The following is a 20,584-nucleotide window of genomic DNA, read 5'->3' on the forward strand; positions in this document are numbered from 1 at the left end:
TGGCCTGTAATTTTCCCCCAGTATTGGCAGATACTCGGAGCCAGTTTTGGCCAATATCGGTTAAAGTTGGGTTGGCCAGCGTCGAATGGTTGACTTTTTAACAATATTGGGCAATACTTGATGCCAGCATTGGCCAGTACCGGCAGAACTAAATTGGCCAATACCGGGTAGCAATCTCTTTTGCCGCATTGGCCGATACTCGAGCCAGTACTGGCCAATGGGACCAGGTGACACTGGCCGATTATATACGTAGCTATTAGCCAGTGTTGGGTAATACTGCTAAAACAGAATTCAGTCTTTAAAAAAAAAATCGGCATAGAGGCTTCCATCCTTCAGTTTCAGGGTTTTTACCCGTTTTAATTGAAGGATGGAAATCTGTGTGACGATTTTTTTTCTTTAAAAAACGGAATTCGTCTTTACTAAGAAGTGGCACCCATAGCTATGAAGCTTTGACACTGCACTAGAGGTATAAAACCCAAAACTGTGCGTTTGTGTTTTATTCCTAGCGCACTGGTCAAAGGTCCCTCGACCTTTCTGTCTTAAAACGATATAATTTACGGCTACAATAACTGGACTAGAGGAAAATTGACGGTTTATCATTTATTTTATTAGATTACTAACAGTAATATCTTTCATTTTTTATGATTTTTAATGAGCACAAATTACTTTTTTTACGCCAAATGTTAAGATTGTGGGACATTAAGATTCATTATTATTAAGAGTAAGGATCAGATTTAAGCATGATAGTTCTTCCCATTGACAGTATTTCCATCATAAATGTTTTGTTCGTTCATTCGATCATATAAATGATATAATCAAAATCCTTATTTTTTTTCTTAAATTAATATTTTGGAACAATTTACATATTTACAAGTTGATTGGGAAAAATTTTTTTATTCATTTTTTTACATTATCAGCTAGGTAATATGTAAAAAACATACATATTATTTATAACATAAATACGTTTCATTAAAACATACATATATATTGTGTTTACATATTATGAGCTTTTTTGTCTTCGTTTCGACCATTCAGTGTCCTTTATTTGATACTGTGAGACTGATGATCCCAATCTACAGTTCCAGCAAGTATCTGCCGATTCTGCGGCTGATAGCATTTGTATTCGCAGCATCTCACTTAATTTTTACACTTGCTAAAGAGAAAGAGAAAAAAAGCAGTCACTTAAAATATAATTACACTTTTTTTTAAAACTCTGCAATGTGCAAAGCAAACACATAGTAAGGATTACTACTTATAACCAACATGTAAATTGTAAACTACATACAATGGACTCTCGTTTTTTGCAGGGGTTACGTTCCACAGAAATGCTGTGTAAATGAAGACTTAACAGTAATGTTAAAATAGGTTAGGTTATGTTCCATTGATAAAAAATATGTACTAATTCCAATACAAATACACAATGGGCATGAAGGAAACATGAATTAACTTAGGGAATATGAAGAAGAGCTGTTTATGATATTCCTTTGGCAGTCATTTTTCTATGCAGGGCTTTTTCTTTGTGGGGCATGAGCACATCCATGGTCACTTGCATCATTTTCATGATGCGATCTTCCTTTACAAACACACAAATCAGAAAGATCCACTGTCAAAATATGGCTCAAAATTTAAATGTGGAAGCTTTCGGTAGAGTATCATCAATGTTGGTATTGTTGGTTTTGTTCTTATTTGTCACTTCTAAAAGCTTTTGTTCAAGTGAGCTATGAATTGTGTGAGTTTAATAATATTACTTCTGAAAAGAGCTCTAAAAATGTCTTCAATGGCTCAAGCTCCCTTATAAGCATTCCAAAATGCAGTTTTCATTTGTTATCTACAATCTTAGAAGTTTTAAATATGAAAATTTTGAAAAAACTTTATGCATTTTAATGCTGCATTTGCATAAATCAAAACTCATCCATATATAATGAAATAACGGGATCAAATCTTAAACTGTGTGTAATGAAATCCGTGTAAAATGAGGGTATTGCAAATTAATTGGTAGTTAATCTGACATAAGTAGTGGTGCAACAAGAATGGTTTGAAGGTCAAACTCTCCCCAGAGTTCTTAGCTTCAACATATACTGCTAATTCTATTACTGTAGAAACGGTAGAGTTAGCAATTTGCTACCAATTAGATAAAATTAAACACATCAAGACTATAGACCTTCCCTCCCATTCAGGTAAAAATTCTTGCTGCTCCAGTGGAGATGATTAACGAATATAAAATTATTTCACTGCTGATTATAGCAGTAACGAAACATTTTCCAAATCATGTAACCATCTCTTTGATAAGACTCTTTACTTTGGCAAATTTATACTTTAAAAAAATTTCTCGCAGATTCCTACATTTTTTTTCTTTCTTTTTGGCTTGGGGGGAGGGAAAAGTTCTGAACTTGTACCCTTTCCCCAAACCGATAAATGACACCACATACAATGGAGATTTTTTTTTTACAACAATTATGAGTGATGAAATCATATGATTCCAAAAGTTTTCTTGGATAAATTTAATTTCAGCTACAAAAATGATGCTGTTTACCATCAACTAAAATGTTTGCAGATCACATGAAGATTGCTCGTGGACCACTGTGGGCTTTTAGTGGTAGCCCTCATTTTCCCTTGCAATTATTAGACACTGTAAAATAACTCATATACAAATACATTATCCCTCATATTATTGTAGCAAGTATTTTTAAATTACAAAATAAAAAAATACGCATAACTTGATTTGCGGATATAAATGATTTTCTTTGAATATAAAGAGATATTTCTAGGCTTGAATAAGTTCAAAATACAATGAGTATTAAAGCAAGTCATCTATTTTCTTTGTCATTCAAATAAAGATACTTCACAATCAAAAGTTCTTAATCGTGCACTATTTACTAAGACAATCTGGTACTAGTTTTACTATAAACACTATTTTTCATGAAAACAAAATCTCCTCAGGGCTACTACTGACTTCAGCTATTAAAATAATTACTTCTAGTAATCTATGATATAAAAGCCTTCAAAATAGTTGCCAGATGCAGAAATAAATAGATGCGGAAAATCATTTTTGAAAAAGTCATCAGATTTAGAAAATAATTTCGAAATAGAAAACAAATTTAAATGTTCAGTAATCGATAAACATACTTTTTTAAATACATAGAAAGTTATAATTTGTACACAGTACAAAATTCAGACTGTCAAAGTAATTTTAATGTAAAGGAAAATATTCATATGTTAAATTTAAAATTTATTGTTTTTAATTCATAATTCTTGTGACCATATGCATCAGCATCGATTACAAACTCATTTAAAATTGATAATAACCAGGAAAAAAAAATTAATATGAACTAGAAATATATATATATATATAATATAAAATATGCAGATTTGAAAAAAGAAATACTTGGCACTCTTCAACAAAGAGATGGCAAATTTACTAAAAATCTCATTTTGTAGGTTAAGCAGATCTTTAAGAAAGTAACATTAAGGTAAAAACCTGTGTCTTATTTTAAACACTACACCCTTCTTGAAATTAAAAAAAAAAAAAAAAAAAAAACTAGTGCTCTTTTTTCATTAAAAATATTTTCCAGGTACCAAAACTGAACTTATATAATGATAACTCCAAAAGAGATAAAAATTCTTACAACAGAAATCTAAATAGAATTTAAGAGAAGAAAAATGTGCCTTTTAGTCCTCCTTTGTTTTGTTTATCTATCTGTGATAAAATTTGGTTGTAACCAAAGAAACATTTGCAATTTCTTAACTTAATTTATATTAAACAGACATATTTTTCATATAATTTAAAATACTACATATTCTTTTAACCTAAATATGTTTTTTCTTTTAAAATTTAACTACATAGCAAGCTTAGAAACAATTAAGTCCCCTATGTTACTTTGTTGTCTCCTGTGTTACCAAGATCAAGATAACACAGGGGACAAAATGGTATTAAAAATTCCCCTTGTATTAATGGAAACAATGCAAAAGTATAGGATTTTTTTCCTTTAAACTCAACCTGAAAGTTTTAACATGGGATAAACAATAAAATAATTAAACCTTTCTATAATTTAATAGTAACACAGGGGACACATAAAAAAGACACCTATGTCTAAAGTTCTTTTTTCTTCACCTGGAACTCTTCAAAATAGCACATGTGAAAAAAATGGCTACTTTACATTAATAACGTGTAGAAGTACATAGCTATCGTTGACAATATTTAAGTAACACATTCTTATTATAATAATTAAAGAAGTAAGGAGGCAGTATCACAGGAGACAAATATCAGGAGACAAAAGATTTTCTTCCATAAAATAAAAATAAATTTGAAATTTTATTTTAAAAACATGTTAGTCATAGGCGGCTGGTGCCTCAAAAAAGTGGGGGGGCAAAAGCGATGTGAGTGCGCGGGCGGGGCACAACACCCTTCAAGCTTCTTTTCTTTTTTCTTCTTCGCATAATTGAGCAGTAACATTAGATTTTAACAACATAACAGATAAAATCAACAAGTATTGCATAACAACCCGACCGATTTGCTTCGCTAGCTATGGATTCACAGACCTGCTTGCCCATGAGCTCTAAAATTTCATTTTGAATTTCCTTACTACTGTAAGAAAAATATTTTTCTTTTCCTTTAAAGAATTTTTTAATTAGAGTATTGTCCTTTGAACGGAGATTCAACAGTTCTAAAAAAGTTCCTCTGTTGCTTGCTTCTTCCTTTTCGTCATGTCCTCTTAACGCAATGCCTTATCTGGCACAAAACAACAAAGTTTCACAAACGGACTCGAGATACTTTTTGTTTTCCTCAATTTCGGTTGCTCTTTGGGAGATTAGTTGAACACACACGCTCCCTTGTCTCAATGAAGTTTTATATGCTCTGAGTCTCTTAGCAGACGACTTATGAGCTTCACTGTTTCCGTGGGCTTTGAATTTCTCAACACCTTTTTTCCAGTTTTGAAATCCTATTTCTGTGAATGTTTTTTCTGCACAACCTTGAAGTTCATTTTGGCACATTCGACATGGAAAACAAAATGCCTTGTTCAGTTCTCCATAATATTCCAACCATGGAAATTGGTCGAACCAGTTTTTCTGGAATTTCCTCCCATTATTAACTGGATATTGAATGTCCAAAGGCTGATGCGGGCCTTCATTAACTTCATTTTTTCTGATATCATGGTTGTCGCAAGATGTCGTCTCTTCATTAACCATCGAGTCTTCTGTATTTGTATTGATTGACGTCGTTGGCATGGAATCAGACAGTGTTGCATTGAAATTTAAAAAATCCGCGTCTTTCGATTGACTTTCACCTGCATTTTCCACAGTAGGAATCTTGCGGAAACATGCACTAATAGTAGGTTGGTTTTTAAGTCGCTTTGCTTTTCGAAACATTTTGCAAAAACAGAGACGAAACAAATGAAGTTTCTAAATGGGAAAAAAAAGGCAGCACCTGCTTCGAATTCGCATTCGAAAATGAAACGTTCAAGTGACACCGCAGAAAATTGAAAGATAAACATGGTGACCTTGCATGATGTCTCCTCTTTGTGTCGTGGCCGGACACTCCAAATATCTCAGGCAACGCTACACACAATGAGAACTGTCCATCGCCAGGACCATAGAAAGTAGAAGGGCTGTTTCAAGCGGGAGAAAAAGCGGGGACCCAACCGATTGGCTCGTGACGTCATCACGCTGAAACATTTTCCCCCATTCAATGTTAAACTACTGATCTCAGTAAACGGTATGAGAAATCTTCATCTCTTTTTCCTTTTTTTGAAGCGTGATAAAAATTTGATTTTTTTTTCCATTGTATTATAAAATTTATAAATTTATTTACTTGTTTTCGATTTATAAATATCAGTAAGCGTTATACTGATGAACCTAAAAACATATGCATTCTAAAGAAAACGCGTACTTTCTTCGTTTCTTTCCAAAAAAAATTGCAACTAATTTTTGCAGTGAAGCTGTTAAAAACATTGAAGCTTACGAGTGCTTTCTGAAGAACAGTCTTCTTAAAAAAATTTAGGTATTGAGCTTGCTTCGCTTAAAAATAAATATATAATTCTTCATTGTTGAGATAAGTGTAAAAAAGCTCGCTTAAAAATGAAGAAAACATGACAAATTATTTTTTTTTCTTTGTATGTCGTCTCTGTATTTCTTTTAATTCATTTTCAAGCATTGCATTCTTTTTCTGAAGCTTTATATTATTTTCTGTTAATCTGGAACAGGAATTGCATTCATCAGCTTCTTCGTTAATTGCGGGGAGTTGTGATGTTTCATCGCTCTACAGCACTTTTTCGGATATTTCTTTTCCGTTTGCGTTCTTCTCTATCCGTACTAATCTCTTGAAATTTATTTGAAGGTAACAAAAGACTTGGCACTGCGTTCAGCTTCAAAATTTTTTTCTCTGGCAATCCCAGGAGTTTATTCTTCAGATCCAGTTCATAATCATCTTCTTTGAAATGAATACTGCAGATCCTTGCGCATTGAACATTAACTTTATCATTCCTCTTACATTTCTGCAGCCATTCTCTTAAAATACCGGGATCTTTTGGAAAAACATGATAAATTATCGGTATTTTCCTGTAATGATTCTTACAGGTCGCAACAGCACAACTTGACATTCTTGAAACAATAATTTTATGAGAATACAAGAGCGGGTTATTAGACGTACTAAAACTGTAGTGACCCTACGAAGAAAAAGCAACATTCCCCATCCTGGCTGACGCGTTGTCAGCACCGTGACGTCAGAAACTAGTTTTACCAGTGGAAGCAGGGACCCAGCGGCAGGCGAAAAGATCAAAGCATTGAAACAGCCCTTCTACTTTCTATGGTCCTGGTCCATCGCATAGGGCTTAGTTCCTCTAGGGACTACGCGGCGCATTCGAAAAGGGTCTCCCATTTATATTGACTCCTAATGCACAGAGCCTCGTAAAAGCTAGCACCGCTATTGCCGTATGAGAAAGGAGTGAATGTGTGGCGCCATTGGCACATCAAACTCCAGACTAAAAAAAAATTTCCGAACGCTTCACCTGTTTTTATGAAGATAGGGACTTCAGACCAAATAAGAATTTCAAAGATGCTTGGTGGACCTGCCCGTTTTTTTTCCAATGGACTATCTTGACACAAAACACAATAAGTATGAAATAAAGGTGTAATATTGATGTCAAAAATCAATTAAAATTTTAGATTATAGGTAATATGGAAATAGGAACTAATTTATTAAAAAATGTATTATTTGTCATATTTTAGACAAAGTTCCTTAGTGGGGAGGCACCGATATATGCAAACTGACCTTTTGTGGATTTATCGGTAATAGACAACAGTTGATTTATTAAAATGTACAGTAACTCAATCACCACATATTCATTTATTTATTTTTGAAATTTCAACTTTTCAAAATTGGTTATTATTAGTTCATTCATGTGAGTGATAGTTTATTTTTTATTATTTTCATATTTTTTTGCAAATAATATTTCGAAATTTTACTCAAACTGTGCGCAATGTTTCTTATCATTGTTCATAAAATTTCATTCTGTTAATTGGACAAGAAAATTCACATATTTGTTTAGAAGTGTTCCATGATTGGCAGGTATTTTAAATTTAGAATTGATTTCTTTTATTATTAGTAGCCATTTAACAACAAACGTTTAATTATTGTAAAAATTATAAAGCAATCTTAAAAAGATCTACACCGTAGGTTAGATAGGACGAAAAGTACTAACACAAGAGACGTGTGCAACCTTCCATGCACATATGTACAGATCAATATAATAAATTAAAATGTCTTTACCGTTAATTTTTGTGAAAAAACTTAAAGCATATTTACTAAATTTTACGAAGTCAAAAATTTTTTAATAATACAAAGTTTTGGTTGAATAAAAAGGTACTAAATTGGAAAATTGTTAAATGTACGTTGTAATTGTATGTATAAACTTTGAATGTAATAACTGAAAAAAAAAGGAGAGAGATTGTATTGTAGTTTTCCATCAATCGCTTGGGGGACGGAGAGGGGGAGAACTAATCACAGTCACATTTTCTTTAATGCAAAATATTTCAGTAAACTATTTTTTAAAAAATAAACTAAGAAACTTGTTTTAAATTCGGTATATTTTTATTTTTATGAATTTATTTATTGCTACAAATCATCTTATTTAAGGAAAAATACATGTATTAATTGTTTTTTAAACTCATTCAGCATAATTTCTTGCTTTAATTAATTTAAAATAAAAAATGATATTTCAACCAATTAATGGGTAAAATCTGCCGATTACAAATAATCAAAAAAAATGTCGCTGGTTTCCGATTAATCCGTGTATCTGTGCAGTTTGATAAATTTTCTAACCTGAATTGCATTAGCTAAAAGGGCTGGAGAAATTGTCAAATACTTTGTACTAAAAATGAAAAACTTCGTTTTATTACGTTATCTTATTTTGCTCTGTTCATTTGGAATCTCTCTCTGTCGTACGCATCATTTTCTACACAGAAAAGTCATACAAAAAGAAAAAAAAAAACTTTGTAATCCGAACACATTTGACGATTTTCAACAAGCGGCACAATAACGTCCCTTCCCCCTCCCCTCGAGGAAAGCATTGCACAAGTTGAGAACCGCCGAGTTAAAGTTAATTCACGTGATTGTTTTTGGAATTATAGAAGTATTTTAAGACTGTGAATGCAAAAGTAGAGGATAGGAAGCTAAGAAGGATGGTATATCGGTCGTTTAGCTGGTTTATCTGAAATTATTCAAATGTAGTTTTTCGCTTTCCTAAAGTAAAAAAATGAAAAAAGTCACTTTCCGTCGATCGTTAATTTTGATCTTTGAAAAGTGAGGGGGCAAGGTCCCTCCACTTTTAAAAGTGGAGGGGCGGTCGCCCCCCCTGCCCCCCCGCACGAGCCGCCTATGATGTTAGTATAATATGTTAATAATGAGTTGAAAAGAAAAAGAAACATATTTTTAAAAAAATAATAACATGAAAAAAAAATGGTTTACAAATAAAGTGCTGTTGGGACATGGTTTTTTTATGAGACACAATTTCAAAAACTCCATTCAAAAAGTAAAAAATATACTTAATTTTAGTAATGTATCAATGAAAAATATGTCAGACCTATCATTTTTAATATTTACATTTAACTTTGGAGTAAAATTTGGGAAAAAGTTATATGGCAGTTCTCAAAAGGTGGGAGCAAACACAGACCTCAACTTTGAAGCTTCAACACAAAATAACTTTCATTTTAATTGACTCAAAAATTTTTGAGTTAAATTATAATACTGTATAGAGGCAAGAATTATGGAAAAATGAAATTATGGAATATTAATGATGAATGGAAATAATTGTTAAATATATTAAAAATTATGGAAAAAATGCTCTTCATATACCCTTAAAAATATATTTTCTTTGCTAAAAGGCACAATTTTAGACTTTCAAATGTTAACTGAGCAAATGTACCATCAAAAAAATTTTTTTTTAAATTATTTCCAACCGTTTCAAAACAAAATTAAGGGTATAAATCTCAAACAGAATATTTTTTTGATAATATTTTCTACAAATTAAAAAATTAAAGACAGATTATTTATTGTGAAAAAAAATTTAAAAAAAGAAGGAAGTTGGAAGTTTCATGTATGTCCAAAAGTTACAATCTTGACAATGCTATTATTTGAGTACTAAATATATGATTTATATGTTTTAAAGGTATTTTTTGATCCTCAAAATCAATTGTTAATCATTTTAAAGTGTTTTCATATGCTTTTATGCAGTATCTTTGAAGCAAAATCACTTTTCTTAAACATACATGTGAGATGTCCAAATTGCGTTATGATCTAGATGCCGATAATTCTGTCCATTGATTCAATATTATAATATGAACTCCTGTCTTGTAACCTTAATAAAAAAAAAAGGCTATTATAATGTTAATTTCTTTAATCCATTGCAATTTTGCACAATTAATACGTTATGCATTAAACATTACATAAATAATAGTAGAAACTCAAGTTATAATGTAACGAATAGTAAACAAAGGCGGCAAAAATTGCCAAGCAAACCCCAATTGGCGACAACTCACAGCGTATGATATGCAAAGGGTTACCAGACAGGAATTCAGGTTTTCGCCAACAGCGTCGGTTTTGGCGACTTGATCACCTGCGCTGGCAAAATGGATGGGTTTTTTTTCCCCAATTCTACAAAGCCATAACAAAAATTTATTATTTTAAGACCAGTATATAAGGTCACTCATGTACTTCATAAATCTTCTATTTTTCATTGCAGAATTTAAAAATAAATAAAATTTTCATTGGAAAAGTTCAAAAACTGAAACTTGCATTATGATGTCCAAAATGTTACCTACCGGACAACTGTATGTCCAAAATCTGTTACCTACAGACCGATCTTTAAATTTGCTATTTATTAAATTGCATAAATACCTGCTGTCTTTTTATGTTTGTGTATGATGTTCTAGGTATACATGCTATATTTCAAATTCCAAAATTTTAAAAATGGCTCAAAAGCAACGTTTTTGTTCCCACCTTTTGAGAACTACCCTACAACTTAAAAGTCTTGGACATTAAATGTTACATTAAATTTGGAATGACCCAAATACAAGATTCTTGATCTATGATTGATCAGCGATCAAATCATGTATCAGGAAAGAAATGATCAATTTAGATGATTTGTTTCAGCTTAATAATTTTTCTAAACATAGATAAATTTACTATGTTACATGGAAATGCTTTAACATTTCCAAAAACAGATACATGTTTTCTATTTTAAAAAACTAGAAAGCTATTTTAATTTATTATTGCCAACCAAGAAGTAAATTTTTAAAAAAATGTTAGCACAGATTCTGCTATAAGTGAAATTGTATCCAAAACCAAAAAAAAAAAAAAATAGTAAAGACTACACATTTTTCTCAATATTGGACAAGAGTCCACTTTTTAACAATATGTGTACATTTTAGCCATTGCTCTAATTTTATGTTTTCCCAATTGGAAGGTTTTTATCACTGGTCCAACAGAAAACTAAAAAAATCGTGGTACAAAAACTTTTTATAATTGGCTTTATTATTGAGCAAACTTACCAAATCATGGATCAGTGAAGTGGACTAAAGGGTTGCAGGTTCGAAGCCAGACGGTCGAAGATCTTCTGTTGTGTGGACAAACAGGTATCATTCATCTCTAGAGCCTGAGAGAAGATTCCCTGCTGAAAAGATCAAGAGGTCATACGGGCGGCACAACTTGAACCTCTGGCAGGCATAGATATTAAAAAAAGGCAGTAATTAAACAAACCTTAATAATAAACAGTACTATTATGTTTCAAGTAGGCATTTTATTTTTTACCAAATTACAGTGCATTCTATCCTAGTTCCAAAAATAAATTTGAAAAATATCATATATAGATATATCTATGTCAGCAAACCATGGCAACATACAACTGAAAGTCTTGTACAACTATTTAAACTTATGTTAAAGTTAAGTTCCTAACCTTGAACTATAATTCTTGAGACAAAAATAAAAATTATGTAATCGAAAAAGTCAATTTTTTAAACAGATGCAAACAAATCAAATTTCGAAAGATATTAATGACAAGTTTACATTAAACTCTTTTTCACATTTAGATATAAAATAGCAAATATTAAAACATTTCAAATTTTGTTCTTGAAAATAAGAAAATATAATAACAACATACACTATAATATGCTATTATAGGGATTTTGTTAGTTGAAGAGATTTCTTTTTTTCCTCAAATCTATGTAGTTATTTGAGCATTTTTCTATGCATCAAAATCTTGAAGGTATATATGCTTTTTATTTAAAATAGTAACAAGCAATTACTACTCCAGCAAGTAGGATGATGTAATAAGTAACCTTTTAGATTATGTAATCTTTTGTGGTTTACAGATTTTTACAGATACAATTTTAAGCAATTATTATAGAATTAAGTATCTTTTCACTTCCAGCCATTATATTGCAATTATCTCAAATAACTTGGATAAGCACAAATCACAAATATATATCTAATTGCAAATAAATATTTAATATTACATACAACTTTGAACAATTTAGTATACAACCGCTGGAATCGCAATACAGAGAAAATACACAGCACAGCAGAGATAAAGATACTATTTATGCTTACTTTAATAACTTAATACCTTTACTTTCTTAAACTGATGTCAAGTGCCAACTACTGTTAAGATATTCTAACTTATTTTTTTCAGGAGCGCGGGGAGAATTTAAAGGAGAAAAAAGAATATTTTATATGTTTTTATTTTGCTCGATGCCTGAAAACAGCTAAAATGCAATTTCCCTGTGCTATATGAAATCTCTGCAAGATAAGAAAATATAAAACAAAGCAAAATAGCTGCAACATATAGAACTAAACAGTTCGGCGTTTTCTTTTTTTTAAGTGTTAGCGATAACGTTAATATAGCCCGATTCTCAAACCGTGAAAAGGAACGATTTATAATAAAGGATAGCACATGCTAAAAAGTTTTAATTGAAATGCTTCCCCCCACGCTATTGACATCATAAAACAATCACAAACACAGCACAAGCAAATGTGGAAGGTTTTTCGGGTATTCAGAACACTATGTGTATTGAACAAAGAGAGAATGCATAAAGTATAACACATTTCAAATTCTAGTTTAAAGAAATTTGTAATTCTATTCAATATACAAAACGATTTCAAACTTACCCACAGAGCGAGTTAATGAAGCAAATAACAGCAATGGCGTCCTTCGACGGAGCGGAGCGAGTAACTCCCGGCTCTGCGCATGCGTCATCAGAGAGCGCTGGATGTACAGCACAATATCGAATGGAATCGGCTAATGTCGGCAAAAGCGAAACTCCATACATTTCTTTATCGGCGACAATAGATTCCTAAATTATTTCAGAATAATTTTTCTCAATTTTATCCACTTATTAGAAGTAGCAAACATCCAATAGGAAAACTATTTTGAATGTAATTCTCTAATTCAGAATACCAATACAGCACAGTATCGGATGCGATCGGCTAATGTCGGCAGAAGATAAAAACGCCGTATATTTCAGTATCGTGTATTATAGATCGATAAATTATTGTAAAATGACTTTTTTTTATCGTACCTACGTATTAAAATTCAAAATGTCTTGCAAAAAGCCTGTTTTAAAAGTAATTTTCTAATTCAGAATGTCAATACAGCATAGTATTGGATGCGATCGGCCAATGTCGACAGAAGTGGAACGCCGTACATTGTATCGTGGATTATATAAGTCGATAAATTATTGTAAAATGACTTTTTTTGATTGAACCTACACATTAAAATTCAAAATGCCTTTCAACAAATATGTTTTAAAAGTAATTTTCTAATTCAGACTGTCAATACAGCACAGTATCGGATGCGATCGGCTAATGTCGGCAGAAGATAAACGCTGTACATTTCGATATCGTGTATTATAGGTCGATAAATTATTGTAAAATGACTATTTTTCATTGTACCTACGTATAAAAATTTATAATGTCTTGCAAAAAATCTGTTTTAAAAGTAATTTTCTAATTCAGAATACCAATACAGCACAGCATCGGATGCGATCGGCCAATGTCGGCAGAACCGAACCTCCATATGTTTCGTTTTTGTAGATAATAGATTCCTAAATTATTTCAGTATAATTTTTCCCAGTATTATCAACACATTACAGAACAAAATATTCACTAAAAAAACTATTTTAAAAGTAATATTTTAATTCAGAATGCCAATACTGCATAGAATCGGATAAGATCGGCCAATGTTGGATGAAGCGAAAACCGTAGATTACTTTATCGTGGATGATAGGTTCCGAAGTTATTGGAAAATAACTTCTCCCAATTGTACCCACGCATTAAATTTCAAAATGCTTTGTAAGAAAACTGTTTTGAATGCAGTTTAATAATTGAGGTGCCCAATGTTGCTGAGTATCGGACAGCATTGGACATTAGACAGGAAGCGTAAATTTCCAAATATATTTTTGCAGTGCTAAATTTCCTCAAAATGTCTGTTATTAATGTTATTCTTTTGGGAGGAAATTGCGAAATGTTCTGAAAAGTAACCGTTGATTAAGTTTTTCTAATTTGACCAGTATCAGTCGGCCAAGCCTATACAGTATTGGACTAGATCGGCCAGTAGCGAGGTCTGTCATTTTCTTTAATCAGGAGTTTCAAATACCAAATCTACTGGAAAAAGTCTTACAACAGTTCTACTTTTATGTTAAACACAAAATTTCCTTTTAAGAAACGTTTTATAAAGCCTTTTCACTTTTTCAGTATCGGGATGCCAATACTGCCCAGTATTGGCCAAAATCGGGTAAAATCGTCCGACATACGACGACGCACGCCAGGTTTGGCCAATACTCGACCGATATTGGCCAAAATTGTTGTGCTACTGGGGAAGTTGTTCGACGAAGACAAACGGGAAAAAACGAAGGTTAAAACAAGAATTCTGCAGGAGATTGAGGCACAATATTTCAAATGAAACATAGTAGAAAAAATGACCATAGTTATCACACAAAAGTCAAAAATAAAATCAAATAATAAATGAATAAAAACACCTCCGTTCAAAACAATGAAATATTCTATACTGGGGCTGTAAGCGTTTGAATTCAAACACGTTAAAATGTTAAGGTAAGGATGAAAATTAAAAATTTTAATGTTTGCGTTTTTAGGACTGTAATTTCGAAAGAGTTCCTAGGGCTAGGGGAAATCCTAGAACCCTAAAACCTGATCCCTATAACATCATTGGTCTACAGTTGATTGTCTACAGTTTTCAAAAGTTTAATTTTGAAAAATTTCCGAGGAAGTCTCCTCGAATCTTACCCCTTCCCCTAACGTCATCAAAGATTGCTTACAACTTGCGTAGTTATAACATCAATTTTGAAAATTTTTCGCGGAAGTTCTTCCGAACCTTCCCTTTCCACCGTTAAAGATCAACTTTCGTTTAAACGATTTCAATTTCAGAAAATTCCGTGGGGAGAGGCACTAAACTCTCCTCATCCTAACATCCCGAAGATCGTCTAAAATTGCGATTTTGGAAATTAAAACTTCTGACAATTTACTATGGAGAATTATCCAATCCAATTCCTTCTCTTAAGATAACTTACAATTACGTATTTTGGACGAAAAATGTATGGGGGATGATCCCAGACCCCATCCCGTTCCCTTATTTCAACAAGTGTTGCCTGCCAACTGAGTGCTGTAATGGTTAGGCGTTTGCATCTTACATATGAAGACACAGGTTCAAACCCCTTGTTTTTACTTCACCGTTGAACGACGTCCGTTCCTGGATTTTATTTTTCTGCAATAATGCAGACGTCCACACATGCCTCAGAATCGAATTATTTATAAACGACCTTCTCGACTGTACACAATCGTTTTTTTTTTCGAAAAAAAAGTATCCAGCACGCAGCATTCAGCACATCACAACCAGCCCCTGTAAGATGCCAACGCCTAACCATTACACCACTCAGTTGGCAGGCAGCACTTGTTGAAGTGAGGGAACGGGATGCGAATTTAGAAACACGACTGCTTACGCAGGTCGTACAGATGGCGCTACGAGCGCATTTCATTTGGCGCGGTTCGACTCCTCGCGTAAATGCGCCAAGAAAGCGATTTCGCTTTTGAGGTACTTGCGCGTGCGTAATGATGTGATGTCTGTTTTTTTTACCTTTGTTGCTGGTATTTCGTTGATTATGTGATATGAATGGGTGTGTGGTCAAAATCGGTTTTTTTGTTACAAACTTTGATTGTTTTTTAACCTACGAACAAAACGTTATTGACATTGTATTTCTGAAATATTCTTTTCTGAATTTATTCTTTGCATGTGCAAGTTCTGTGTTGGACTGTCGTTGAGATGAAACTTAAGAATGTTTCAATTTGTTCGACTGAAAATTACAAAACATTAGAAATCAAAATTCTTTAAAACCACGTTTGAACGGATGTGGTGTCAAAATGAGTTATTTTGCTACAAACATTTTTTTTTTTTGACCTGCGGACATATCTTTATTGACATTGTAATATTCTTCCGGGAATTTCTTCTTTGCATCGGAAAGTTCTGGGTTGGATTGCCGTTGCGATGAAAATCAGGAATGTTTCAGTTTTTAAACTGGAAATTGCTTAACATTAGAAATTAATTCTTCAAAACCACGTTTTAAACTGCATGTATGCAATAAATAATTATTTGGAGATATTTCATTAATTTAATTTATAATTCTTGATTGGTTATCAAAAGTAGTGATTTTAAACTTTTAAAGTGTCAACTGAAAGTAGAATTTTAAGCAATTGAAGTATAATTGAGGTGTCAACAAAAAAAAAAAGAAAGAAAGAAAGAAAATCTTAATCTAGTTTGTAGACATACTTCATTAGTATTTAAAGGTACTTAACTGGTTATGTATATCGTATACATTTCAGCAACAGCCTCAAATGATTGAATTAAAACCCTTAGTTGTATTTTTAACTGCTTTTTTTTTTTTTTTTTACCGTTTTCTAAGTAAAATCAAATCTCGATAAATCAGAGTCTCAAGGGACCGGTAGAAAGCTTCGAGTTATTGGTAGCTCAAGTTATAAGAGGTTCCTACAGTATTCTCAAGATTTTGGGGCCCAGGGAAAAGTTTGAGGTGAAGGTTTTATTCAGGGGTGCCCATCCCCTAAGAGCAAGGGGGGAGCCCCCCCCCCCCCCCCCCCCCCCCCCCCCCCCAAGAAAGTTAAAAATACCCCTCAAAACAGCCCCCACCTCCTAAAAATTTTAATGTCGCACTCTGCGCCATGACTACCCCCACCCCCGCCTAGATAGGCACCCCTGGCGTATTCGAGTAATAACTCTGCGAATTATCGAGACTCTACTGTGAGTAACTTCGATAGGACAATGACCAAACACAGTGACAGTAAATAAAATGAAAATCATCACCAAAGTTAGAAATGGGTTGTAAGAATATCATATAGTCTCGATAACTCGAAACTTATGATTCGAATATTTTTTTTATCTCGAAGTTTTGAATGAAGTGTGAAGGGAAAAAAGGGGGCGCTTGAAACGAGCACTGAGAACACTGCACAATAAAAAGCATGTTGCAAGGACAAATGTTTCAAGGGAGGGGCGATTGATTTCATTACGTATTCTTTACTACATATCTTGACCTGTTAGCATCAAAGATAGCCTAAAAAGGACTTTCTTGAACTTTTTTGAATATTAAAAATTTACCAGTGGGGATGTACCTCTCCCTTGTATTTTTCTGTGGTGTGCTGAGTCAGGCTGAAAGTTGTAGAGGGTACTTTGCTGGGTAGTCGAAGAAATATACTGACAAGCTGTCTGCATCGATATTTTATAAAGCACATAGTGCTATAATACTGCTAAAGAAATGCAGAACATGTTGTTTATGCTGATGCATATTGCATTCTATTGAACAGTAATGAGACGTTTATACTATAGTGCAGCATGCTCTATGAATCCCCACCAACAAAAAGCCTTCGTGTTTTAACTGTCCTACACAATGTCGCCCGCTACCTCTTTCATATCGCATATCTGGACTGTGATGCTGTTATATATGCCCTTCTGACCCTTTTCAAAGCTTTTCCATATTCTTTGGTCACCTTGTATGTCGTATATCTTGTATCGTAACTTTACACCTCAGAGCCAGACTAACATGAGTCCAAAAATTTGGAATCCTCACTGTATTACTGCATTGAATGTAGAATATCATTCTGTGTCAACATATGAGATCCTAATTCTATGAAAGATATTCCTTCACAAATATTTAGCTGCATTTAAAGAGCGCAAGTTCCATCCTTTCTATGCCTCAGACAAACGTTTTCGCTCTCTCTTGAAAAGAAGCGAAAATGGACTAACGATAGTCTAGCTCAGAGGTACAGGTACTATAACCCTAAATTTAATTTAGGTGCATCAATACATAAATATCAAAACATTTTATTATTTTAGCATAAGCAGAACAGGTCACCAAATTAATTTTGTGTTCATTGTCTTTGGAAATCATAGTCGAGGGTGTACACACACAAATATCATTAGCAGTTAACCTTGAACAAAATTAGCAAGTTGTTTCTTGCATCCTATGATATGAGGATCCCATTCTTTCCTTCTGTGCATCTAACATAAAATAGTTTTTTTTTTTTAACTTATCTACTCTCAGATAATAGATATCAATTAGAAACCTACATCTAGTAGAATTTACACTTAAAACAATATTCCTTTTATCTCATACAAAAAGGTTCTAAGAGAGAAAGGAAAAATAACTGTCTTAGAATGTATTAAAAATGAAGTGATTATTTAATTAGAGGGAGAAATGTATTGTCTAATTTATTATGCTAATTTTATAATTCCATTGAATTTTTAATTGAAATCCGTGTAATAATTGCACATAAAAGATTTAAATGCTGCATATATCTTGCAAGATTATTAAAAAGTGCTTTTAGAAATTGTTAATTATGATTTAGAAAATTCTTCTTACATTGCTTGCCTTTTGTATCTAATATATTTGTTTACGTTTTAAGTCATAACACATGTATATTTTTGTTTTTATTATGATCTGTAGTTCTAAATGGGAAAAAAATGTTTGAAAAATGTTCTTTTCGGTGCACAAGCTAGAGTTTTGCAAAATTACTAAAAAGGAGAAACAAATAATTGTATTACTACATGCTTTTATTTAAAAATAATAATAATAATAATACAAATAGCTATGGCTTTTTGCATTACCTCTGTTAAAATTTATTTTTTGAGTTAGATTACGATTTCTTTTGGCTTTATATTGTGCTTTGCACTTAAAGGGTCCTCCTGCGGGGATTCTGTTTGACCCTTTAGGCATTCCTTTCTTGAAATAGATGTCGGTTTAAGTTTTATTTTTCTACCTTTCCGTCTGGGTGAAAAAATTTTACTTATTAAATTTAATTTTTGATTCAATTATGTGCCCGTTATGATATTGATCAAATAGCCAACTTTGTTAATTTTGTTTTGTCAATATTTTCATATGACACTAGTCTTTTTAATTCGTGTACAAATAACTGCTTATCTTCTGCTGAAGCATTAATAATTTGAGAACTAATAGAGGGAGCCTGTATTTCGTTTTTGATTTCTTTATAGTCAAGAGTGTCACTGCTTTCATTGACTTCACTGTCTAATATGACATTTTTAAGTTCCATCTCAGAGATGATGTTTCAGTTAAGTCAAGAAAAAAAAATAGGAGCTGGACATTTGGGACCTAAAGCAATTTTAGCTGATTCATGCCTATCGATATAATTAAGTTTGGTACTATTAGGCAATATAAGTCCATTTTTATCCTGCAGCAAACATTCCTGCGGCAATCGCGACTTGCGCGTGCGACTCGAAGGTTGGCGATGAATCCCTTCCCGAACTTTTCTCCTCGCCAATCGATCGTAGCGCCATCTGTGCGACCTGCGTACGCGGTTGTGTTTCTAAATTCGCGAACGGGATGGGGTCTGGTATCATCCCCCATACATTTTTCGTCCAAAATACGTAATTGTAATTCATTTGAACTTTAAATTCTTGAATTCCAATTTTTGTTGCGATAAGAGTCATTAGTAGAACCCAACGAGTAGGGTCCTATCGCACTTCGTGATTGCAAAATATACAATCTGATTTAAAAATCTCAAAATTGAAATCATTTTATTTATTTATTTACACATAGAAAAAGTATTACTGATATGCATGTAACACATTAGCATAATTCTACTAATTCCAGATTCCACATACATAACACAAGTCCCCTAATTTGTATGCTCATATTCTAGTAAGGACTCCCACTTAAACCAGACGTTAGATCCGCTCTCTCTCAGACCGCTGTCCAATGAATGGAGAATTGAAAATCACCAGAATCAAATATGTCAACCGATTTGAAAATTAATATTTACAATTTACATTAATTGCTAAGTTACTTTGACACATTTTATGCGTTTGCCAAAAAATGTAAAAAAGAGCATGTGTTTTTTATTTGTTGGGGGGGGGGGGGGATCTTTATACATGGGTAGTTCACAAGGGGCGCAATTTTTCCCTTTTGCACGGAGTGGTTCAAAAGCTAAATCCGGCCCTGAATGGGGTTATTTCTTTCAGTCAAAAGTACTACTTTTAGTCACTGAAATTGATTGAATGAGTAACAAAAAATTACATGGACCCAGAAAATACTTTCATTTTCCCAACAGTTATTTTTTAGTTATTTTTTTTAAATGTCCGATTTTTCAAACAAGGCGTGGTTTTTATGACGTCACAAATGATACAATTTGGCGCATTCTTCATTGCGTTTCCATGTTATGAAAATCAATCAGCGAATTAAAAATTCGGCCTCTACGCTTGCTATCAACCATATCGTTGCCAATATACGTGAGTAAAGATGCGAATTAAATATTTTGGACCGTGAATGGCATTTCATCATTTGTGATGTCATTAGCAGAAGCGTTAAACGATGAAAGAGCACCGATTTAAGTATTTTTTTTTTTAATATTAAACATAAAGAAATTTAAAAAGTGGTCAGATTCTATGTTTTTAAGCATGCTCTTTCAGAAAAAAATACTTTAAAAATTTTGGAAACGACCCCATTGCACATTTGAGATTCTATTACCTTTTACATTCACACAATCTGTATTTTGAACAAA

General features: G+C 32.7%; 1 long non-coding RNA gene across 1 annotated transcript; it reads right to left on the minus strand.

Annotated features, from left to right (window-relative positions):
- Positions 1–993: 993 nt before the first annotated feature.
- Positions 994–12,696, minus strand: LOC129225685 (uncharacterized). Its single transcript, XR_008580746.1, has 3 exons — positions 12,659–12,696; positions 11,044–11,165; positions 994–1,153 (listed from the first exon to the last, which is right to left on the minus strand). It is a non-coding gene; the product is annotated as an uncharacterized LOC129225685 (long non-coding RNA).
- Positions 12,697–20,584: the final 7,888 nt, after the last annotated feature.

This window comes from Uloborus diversus, chromosome 7, assembly GCF_026930045.1.
Source record: "Uloborus diversus isolate 005 chromosome 7, Udiv.v.3.1, whole genome shotgun sequence".
NCBI classification, from domain to species: Eukaryota; Metazoa; Arthropoda; class Arachnida; order Araneae; family Uloboridae; genus Uloborus; species Uloborus diversus.